The sequence below is a fragment of the Erinaceus europaeus genome, chromosome 17, assembly GCF_950295315.1.
Source record: "Erinaceus europaeus chromosome 17, mEriEur2.1, whole genome shotgun sequence".
In the NCBI taxonomy this organism is placed as follows: Eukaryota; Metazoa; Chordata; class Mammalia; order Eulipotyphla; family Erinaceidae; genus Erinaceus; species Erinaceus europaeus.
Window position 1 is genome coordinate 12,607,672 of NC_080178.1, and position 10,180 is coordinate 12,617,851.

The window sequence follows — 10,180 nt, forward strand, 5'->3', positions numbered from 1 at the left end:
AGGTATCAGTATTTGCAACTGCACTTGATCATTAGTAAGTGAAAATTCCATTGCTGAATACAACCCCCCCCTCAAAAAAAAAATCTACACTTGCTTCCTAAGGCTTAAGCAAAAATGTTTTAGCAACCCAGAAATGAAATAGAAATCAGTGATATCAAAGCTAAATAATATTTCTGTTACTTATTTCTACCACCCTGCCAGTATGTAGATTTCTTTTCTTTTTTTCTTTATTAGAGAGGATTAATGGTTTATAGTCAACAGTAAAATATAATAGTTTGTACATATATAACATTTCTCAATTTTCCATATGACAATTCAAGTCCCTCTAGGGCCTCCTCTGCCATCAGGTTCCATATTTATTGTTTTTTTTAACTGCGCCTGGAGCACTCTGTATCTAGATTAGTGCATTTAGTCAGTACTCCGAGCTCCTCAGTGTTCTTCCAGCAGCTTTAACCAGGACATAGTGATTGGCCAGTGGTGGGGAGCTGCGTGCTTACTTCCTTCCTTTACTGAGTTTGCTTCCTGGCAGATTTCTGCTAGGAATATTTGTTTTCAGCAATGTTATAGGAATTTTAGGAACTGTAAAGCTGTAAAATGTGGTTTCAGCTTCAGTTTTTTTTGTTTTTTTTTTTAGAATTATTCTGAGGGAAAACCCAGGACATTACCAATTCTATGTTACAACATAAAATTCTTGTTTGTTATTATTAGTAAGATTAAAAGATGTCCATATAAAGAGAAGAGTAAGCACATTGTGGTCAGAGAATAATAGTACATTGGTGAAAGATAAGGAATCAAATACTTCTTTTTAAAATTTTAAAAATTTATTTATTTTTCCCTTTTGTTGCCCTTTTTTTTATTGTTGTTGCAATTATTGTTGTTGTTACTGATGTCGTTGTTGTTAGGACAGAGAGAAATGGAGAGAGGAGGGGAAGACAAAGAGGGGGAGAGAAAGAAAGACACCTGCAGACCTGCTTCATCGCCTGTGAAGCGACTCCCCTGCAGATGGGGAGCCGGGGGCTCAAACCAGGATCCTTAGGTCGGTCTTGTCCTTTGCACCAAGTGCACTTAACTTGCTGTACTACTGCCTGACTCCCCTGAATCAAATACTTCTCCCAAGCTGAGGGAACTAGAAATCTCAGAGTCCTCCTTCACAGATTATAGGAGCATAATTTCTTTCTTAAGTGAAAATACTAGTAATAGAGGGTCGACTGGTGGGGCAGCTAGTTAAGTATACATAGTACCTAAGCTCATGGACCCACAAGGATCTGAGGTTGAGCCCCCAGCTCCCTACCTGCAGTGGGGATACTTCAAATTAGTGTAGCAGGTCCGCAAATCTTTCTCTCCCCCTCTCAATCTCCCTCTCCTCTCTCAACTTATCCCTGCCCTAGCCAATAAAACTGAAAATAATAGCTGCAAGGAGCAGTGGATTCATAATGCCAGCACTGGGCCCCATCAATAACCCTGGAGGCAGAAAAAAAAGGAGAAATAATAATAGTAATAATAATAATCAAATCTACTCACCAAAGTGCATACTGATTTGACTTAATCTTTTACAGAAGCCTTTTTGCTGAGACTAATGATTCCAGGAAAATTTCTGCTAAGGACTTGATAACTTTTAGTGCAACAAAAAAATCAGAAAATATCTACGTAGATCTACATTGTACTACAATATATATTAAAGGAAAACTGCTTTTATCTTATAAGGCTTAAAAATATGCTCAGGGATGATTGAGAAAAAAGAGACCAAAAAGAGAATCCTAACACTAAATTGTGTCACACACATTTATGCCATTAGTCCAGACCTTAGGGACATAACCTCTAGACAATATCATAGAAGTATTTCCCTGGAGATAACAAACACCAATTAAATGAAATAAGTCCCATGTGAGATTTTGCCTATATGCAATTTCTGAAGATTTAGGAGTGGTTTAATCATTGCAATCAATTCTCTTTAAAAATACTATACTGACTCAGAACAAGAGGGCCCACGTTAATCCTGCAAAGAGCTATATTACCAGTGCTAAGCAATGCTCTGGTTTTTCTCTTTTCATTTGCTCATAAAAATTAATACTTCTCTAGGAAATAAAAAAAAGCTGTTGAATCAGACTTACTGTGTCATGTTCTAAACTATCTGTAAAATACAGAGTGGTTTGAGAGAAAATTAAGCTAACAGAGAGTACATAGTATAATGGTTATGCAAACAGACTCTCATGCTTGAAGCTCCAAAGTCAATTCCTGGCACTACCATAAACCAGAGCTGAATTGTGCTCTGGTAGAAAAACAGATTTGTTGAAGTCATCTAAAGATATTTCTCTTTTAACTTTAGTTGACTTTCTGGTTTTATAAATGTCATTTTTTTATTAGAGAGAGAGAGAGAAAGAGAGAGATAGAGAGAATAGGACACCAAAGCCTCACTCTGGTATACACAATGCCAGTAATTAAACTCAGGACTTCATGCTTAAAAGTTTATTGTTTTATCCACTAAACCAACTACTGGGCCACTGTGATTATTTTTGTCATTAGAGAATCATCTCTGTTATTTATTTATTTATTTTACATTCGACAGTAAATACAATAGTTTGTACATGCATAACATTTCCCAGGTTTACATATAACAATACAACCTCCACTAGTTCCTCTGTCATCCTTTTTGGACCTGCATTTTCCCCCCTACCCACCTCAGAGTCTTTTACTTTGGTGCAATACGCCAACTCAGTTCTGGTTCTATTTGTGTTTTCCCTTTTGATCTTGTTTTTAAATTGATGCCTGAGTGTGAGATCATCCCATATTCATCCTTCTGTTTTTGACTTACTTCACTTAACATGAATTTTTTCAAGGTCCATCCAAGATTGTCTGAAAATGGTGAAGTCACTATTTTTAATAGCTGAGTAGTATTCCATTGTGTATATATATACCACACTTGCTCAGCCACTCATCTGTCGTTGGGCACCTCGTTTGCCAGGTTTTGGCTATTACAAATTGTGCTGCCAAGAACATATGTGTACACAGATCTTTTTGGATGGGTGTGTTGGGTTCCTTAGGATACATCCCTAGGAGAGGAATTGCAGGATCATGGGGTAGGTCTATTTCTAGCCTTCTGAGAGCTCTCCAGACTGTTCTCCACAAAGGTCGGACCAATTTGCATTCCCACCAGCAGTGCAGGAGGGTTTCTTTGACCCCACAACCTCTCCAGCATTTGCTGCTGTTACCTTTTCTGATATATGACATTCTAATAGGAGTGCAGTGGTATTTCATTGTTGTCTTTATTTGCATTTCTCTGACAATCAAAGACTTGGATCATTTTTTCATGTGTTTCTCAGCTTTTTGGATCTCTTCTGTAATGAATATTCTGTCCATGACCTCTCCCCATTTTTGGATGGAGTCATTTGTTTTCTTGTTGTTGAGTTTGGAAAGCTCTTTATATATTTTGGTTATTAGCCTCTTATCTGATGTATGGCATCCAAAGATTTTCTCACATTCTGTGAGGGCTCTCTTGGTTTGGGTAGTGGTTCCTTTAGCAGTGCAGAAGCTTTTTAATTTGATGTAGTCTCATAGGTTTATACTTGCCTTAGTCTTCTTTGTGATTGGATTTGTTTCATTGAAGATGCCTTTAAAATTTATGTGAAAAAAGAGTCCTGCCAATATTTTGCTCTAAATATTTTATAATTCCTGGTCTAACATCCAAGTCCTTGATCCACTTGGTATTTACTTTTGTATTTGGTAAAATACAGTGTTTCAGTTTCATACTTCTGCATGTTTCAACCCATTGTTTCCAACACCATTTGTTGAAGAGACTCTGCTTTCCCCATGTAATAGTCTGGGCACCTTTGTCAAAGATTAGATGTCCATAGGTGTGGGGGCTCACTTCTGGGGTCTCAATTCTATTCCACTGGTCAGTGTGTCTATTCATGTTCCAGTACCAAGAATTTTTTATGACAATGGTCCTATAGTACAATTTGAGATCTGGGAGTGTGATGTCTCTGGTTCTGTTTCTTTCTTCTCAAGATTGTTTTAACAATTCAAGGTCTTTTATGGTTCCAGGTTAACATTTGTAGCATTTGTTTTATTCTCCTAAAAAATGTGGTTGGGATCTTGATGGGGATAGCATTAAATTTGTAGATGGCTCTGGGTAGTATATTCCTTTTGATGATGTTAATTCTTCCAACCCATGAACATGGAATACCTTTTCACTTCTTTGTGTCTTTTTCAATTTCTTTGAGTAGTGACTCCTAATTTTCAGTATACAGGTCTTTCACTTCTTTGGTTAGGTTTATTCCTAGATATTTTATTGTTTTTGTTGCTATTGTAAAAGGAATTGATTTCTGAATTTCTTCTTCTAACTTAGTGTTTGCATAGAGGAATGACACTGACTTTTGAATGTTAATTTTGTAACCTGACACCTTACTGTATTGCCTGATGATTTCCAAAAGCTTCTTGCTGGATTCCTTAGGTTTTTCTATGTGTACTACCATGTCATCTGCAAATACAGGGAGTTTGACCACTTCTCTTCCAATCTGTATCCCTTTAATTCCTTGCTCCTGCCTGATGGCTATGGCAAGAACTTACAACATCATTATGTTGAATAATAATGGTGATAGTGGGCAGCCCTGTCTAGTACCTGATCTGAGAGAAAATGCTTCCAGTTTTTCACCATTGAGTATGATGCTGGCTGTAGGTTTGCTATATGTAGACTTCACTATCTTCAGGAATTTTCCATCTATTCCCATTTTTGTAGTGTTTTGATCATAAAGGGATGTTGAATTTTTTCAAAGTCTTTCTCTGTATCTATTGATATGATCATGTGGTTTTTGGTCTTGCTTTTATTGATGTGGTGGATCATATTGATCGATTTACATATATTAAACCAACCTTGCATCCCTGGGATAAACCCCACTTGGTCATGATGAACAACATTTTTAATATACTGCTGTATCCGGTTGGCTAGAATTTTGTTCACTATTTTAGCATCTATGTTCATCAAAGATGTTGGTCTGTAGTTCACTTTTTTGGTTGTGTCTTTATCTGCTTTTGGTATCAGAGTGATGTTGGCTTCATAGAAGTTGGGAGTATTCCAGTGTCTTCAATCTTCTGGAAGACTTTTAAAAGTAGAGGTATTAGTTCTTCTTTGAAGGTTCTGTAGAATTCATTTGTAAAACCATCTGGTCCAGGACTGTTGTTTTCGACAGGTTATGTTGTTTTCAATGGGCTGGCTTCATGGGCGGGTAACAGATGACCAGGGACTCATGGTTGAGCTGTAGGCAGTATCTCTTTATTCATGCAGGACGCAGCACAATCTAAGACGAGCTAAGTTAAACTCAAAGTACAGTACTGTAAAACTCACAATGCTATCTTTATATATACTTGCCAAGTAAGGTGGAAACAGGATGTGACATAGAGAGGGTGGAGAGAAAAGTGACTGGTGAAAATCAGAGTGTGACAAAGAGGGGATCAGGGTGTGACAAGGAGGGGGGGGTGGAGCAAAAACATATCATGAAACAGTGAGGATTGAACCAATGCCCTGGAGGGAGGTGCTTGTTAACAGTGATTATGTAAATAGAATGAAGTGGTTATGTAAATAGAATAGTGTTAAGCAGGGGGGATTTAAACCAAATGAAACAGAAGGGGTCTCATGCATACCAACACAGGACTTTTATTTTTAGGAAGGTTTTTGTTAACTGTTTCAATTTCATTAGCTGTGATGGGCCTGTTCACATTATGTAGTTTCTCTTTATTTAAGTATGGAAGTTGGTAGGTATCTAGGAAATTGTCCATTTCTTCCAGGTTCTCTAGCTTGGTGGCATACAGTTGTTCATAGAAGCCTGTTGAATTTTTGCGGTGTCTGTTGTGATATCTCCTCTTTCATTTAAGATCCGATATATTTGGGTCTTCTCCCCCCACCCACCTTTTGTGTGTGTGTGTGTGTGTGTGTGAGTCTGGCTAAAGGTTTGTCGATTTTGTTCACTCTTTAAAAGAACCAACATTTACTTTCATTGACCTTTGGTATGGTTTTCTTTATTTTCAGTGTTATTTATTTCTGTCCTAACTTTTGTTATTTCTGTCCTTCTGGTTGCTTTAGGATTCCTTTGTTCTTATTCTTCTAGGTCTTTAAAATGCACAATCAGGTTGTTTATTTGTGCTTTTTCTTGTTTCCTAATATGTGCTTGAATGGCTATGAACTTCCTTCTCAATACTGCCTTAGCTGTGTCCCAAATATTTTGATAGCTTTTGTCTTCATTATCATTGAAATCTCGAAACCTTTTGATTTCTTCCTTTATTTCCTCTTTGACCCAGTACTTGTTAAATAGTGTACTGCTGAGTTTCCACATTTTGGGACTATTACTAATCTTTTGTTGATTGTTAAGTTTTAGTTTAATTCCACTATGGTAGGAGAAGATACTTGGGATGATTTCAATGTTCTTGAATTTGCTGATGCTGTCTTTTTGGCCTAACATTTGTTCTATCTTTGAGAATGACCCATGTGGACTTTAGTAGAATGTGTATTTCAGTTTCTTGGGATGAATGACTCTGAAAATGTCCAATAGTTCTAGTTTATCTATCTCCTCATTTAGCTCCCTCATTTCTTTACTGATTTTTTTTTGTCTGGAAGATCTGTCAAGTTGAGAGAGTGGGGCGTTGAAGTCTCCTACTATACTTTGTTGCTGTTAATATACTGCAGTAGCTCTTTCGGTAGATGTTTGATGTATTTAGATGGCTTCTCATTTGGTTCATAAATATTAATAATTGTTAAATCCTCTTGATTGGCTAATCCTCTGAGCATTACACAATGTCTATCCCAATCTTTTTTAATTTTATTGATTTTAAAGTCTAGCACGTCAGATATGAGAATAGCTGTTCCCACCCTTTTTTTGTGGGCCATTGGATTGTATGATAGTTTTCCATCCTTTCACTTTGATTCTGTGTTTGTCTTGTTGAGTTAGGTGGGTTTCCTGTAGATCACATATTGTTGGATTATTTTTTCTGATCCATCTTCCTATTCTTTGCCTTTTGATAGGTGAATTCAGGCCACTGACATTTATTGATATCACAGATTGATGATATTTTAGTGCCATTCTTATAGATTTTTAGAGTTATTTGAAACATAATCTAGTATAAAGTATTATGAGAAAGATAGATCATTCCACTTCCATATGGAAGCAAACTTCTAAACTTTGGAAAGAAACAAGTAAACTTTAATGAGTTGAATTAGAACCAGAACACATGTTTATTGATTTCTCTCTGTTTAATAAAATGTAATTAATATATGATTAGTAAGATACAAATAGAAACTACAAATTCACTAACTTTAAACCAGCCATTTGCCTAAAGCGATTTTGGTGGTCTTTTGTTAGGAACACTGTATTTATTGATTATAAGCAAGAAGAACTGTGGGCCATATCCATAATAAGCATGTGGCTGACACTATCAGCTATAGCATAGGATGCAAACTCACAAGGGATTGTGGGTATAATAGATAACTTGTGGTCTTGGAGGTGGCTCAGTGGCTAAGGCACTAGACTCTCAAGCATGAGGTCCTGAGTTCAGTCCCTGGCAGCACATGTGCCAGAGTGATGTCTGGTTCTTTCTCTCTCCTATCTTTCTCAGATATATATATAGTTGGTATGCTTCTAAAAACCCCTTCTGTTTCATTAGTTTAATCCCCCCTGCTTAACACTATTCTATTTACATAACCACTTCATTCTATTTACATAACCGCTGTTAACAAGCACCACCCTCCCTCCAGGGCATTGGTGATTCAGTGATCGAATTCTTGCCTGCTCCGCCCCCTTTCCTTGTCATACCCTGATTTTCACCAGTCACTTTTCTCCACCCTCTCTGCTTCGCATCCTGTTCCCACCCTACTGGGCTAGTATATTTATAAGGACAAGATTGTTTGTAGTTAGTTAGTTTAGCTTAGCTTGGTATAGATCGCGCTGCGTCCTGCATGAATAAAGAGATACTGCGTACAGCTCAACCATGAGTCCCCGAGTCTCTGTTCATCGCCTCGAAGCTAGCCCGGCCTGCTGGAGCCGAATGAAAACAACATATATACATATATATATATATATATATATATATGATCACTTAATCGATTGACAGAAGTTCAGTCATATTTTCAGCCACATGTCTAACCAGCCTTTTCTCTCCTGACTATTTTCTATCATGGTTTTTAAATACCTAATAAATCCACCACTTTTTAAATCCCCAGCACAAAAGTCCCCAATATGTTTTATTTTTTTACAATTATCTATTAGTGGTTAAAACCATAGAGCATTGTGCCTTTCAAGACAGTTTTAATATCCACTGCCTCATATACACCAGTCTATAACATTGTGAAATAGGCATTAGCAAGACTCTAATTTAGTTCATAAAGAAACTGTAAATCTAAATATAGGCAAGTTTGCTAAGCTTACTATGATAGTAACTGATTTCCATAAAAACGTGTATGCACCCTTAAAAAATGTTTCAAAATATAGAAAAACCAGTTACTATCACCACAATGTCATCTGGTCTTTTCATGGAGGACCATGTTGCATGAGCAAATCTCTCAATCAATCTTTGTTAGAATGGTAACTAAGTTCTTTATTTCCTTTTGCATATGAGTACATACAAAAGTTTGATTGTTGGTGTAAAATTAATGCCTCCACATGGACACAGAAAAAATTCTCAAGTTTTGAATTTTGGCATTAGTCATAGGATTTGTTGTATAGTGTAAATAAAATTTATTCATATCATGTTGGTTGGTAAAGCTCTCCCCCCACCAAAGTACACAAAAAAAAATTGTTAGACTTATTTACTGTGTCTCAGTGCTGAACATAGACCATTAACTAAGCCATCCAAGGAAGCTAACATAAAACAGTCTCATACACACATTGTGAACTGATCTCATTGGCTCAGAATTTATGCTCAAATAAACCAGGCAATGTGAACAAAGATCTGTCACTCAAGTCACTGATTCAAAGGATGCCTCTCAGATTTCACAGTGGTCCATAATTTGATTTTTCTTCAAATATGACCTATCCCTCAGTAATGTCTGTATATTAATAAAGTCATATTTAGTATACTCTAGTTATATTGCAATTTCCTGGTTAAGATAGATATGGTAGTTACTGGATGTCTACCACTATGAAAAAAAAAGGAATCAATATGTGACTTGAATCAATCAGTGACTTGAAATCATAAGAAAGTGCCAGAAAACTTTTCTAAAAAGAATGGCATAGTAAATGTTCTAGACTCTGTAAATTAGTTTCAGTCTCAACAATTCCATTCTTATAGATGGATATAATCATAAGCATTATGTGTATCAGAAAGCATGGCTGATTGCCAATAAAATTTATTTATAAATGACAGTAAACCTGAGTTGGTATACTACATTTTAAATAAATATAGTGGAAGAAACAGTAGTTTACTGTAAAAGATAGTGTTCCTCTGTCTTACAAGTATGCCTAAGCCTGCTTTATTTCATTATTCTTTTACTATTATTTTTATTTACCAGAGTACTATTCAGTCTGGCTTACAGTGGTACAGTGGATTGAAACTAGGACTTTGGAGCCTCAGGCATGAGAGTCTCTGCATGATCATTATGCCATCTACTCTTGCATTTAGTTTAGATTTTTACAGTATTTTGTTGAGCGCATTAAGATAACTCTTTAGATGTCTTTATAAATAATCCAATATCCTTATTGGAGTGATCATAATAAGACTTTGAACACTGTGCTAGACTTTCATGTCAAGGTAGTATCTTAAGAGCAAAGAAGGAAAATAAATGTTTGTCTAGCAAAGATGACAAAATGGATATAATTTAATTTAATAGGGAGTTCTGAATAAACTTGATGTAGAAGGTAAAAAAAAAAGGCTGCAGAGCCAAACTACCATATTTTGAATATGGTTACTCCACTTACCGACTTTGTGACCAGTGAATTATCTCTGCATCAAAATTATATGGGAAGAATTAATTGGATTAAATACTGTTCAAGCATAAGAAATAGTCAATGCATGATCATTATAACGATTGTAGTGATACACTATTCAGACTCAAGTCGGTTCACTGGAAGCAAATTGACTTCAGCTCCAAAAAGACTTTGCTTTATACATACCTGAGTTCTATGACTTGATATATTAGCACGTGTGCATGTATACAATGTTTATAGTATTCATGTATGTGCATATATGCATCATTTAT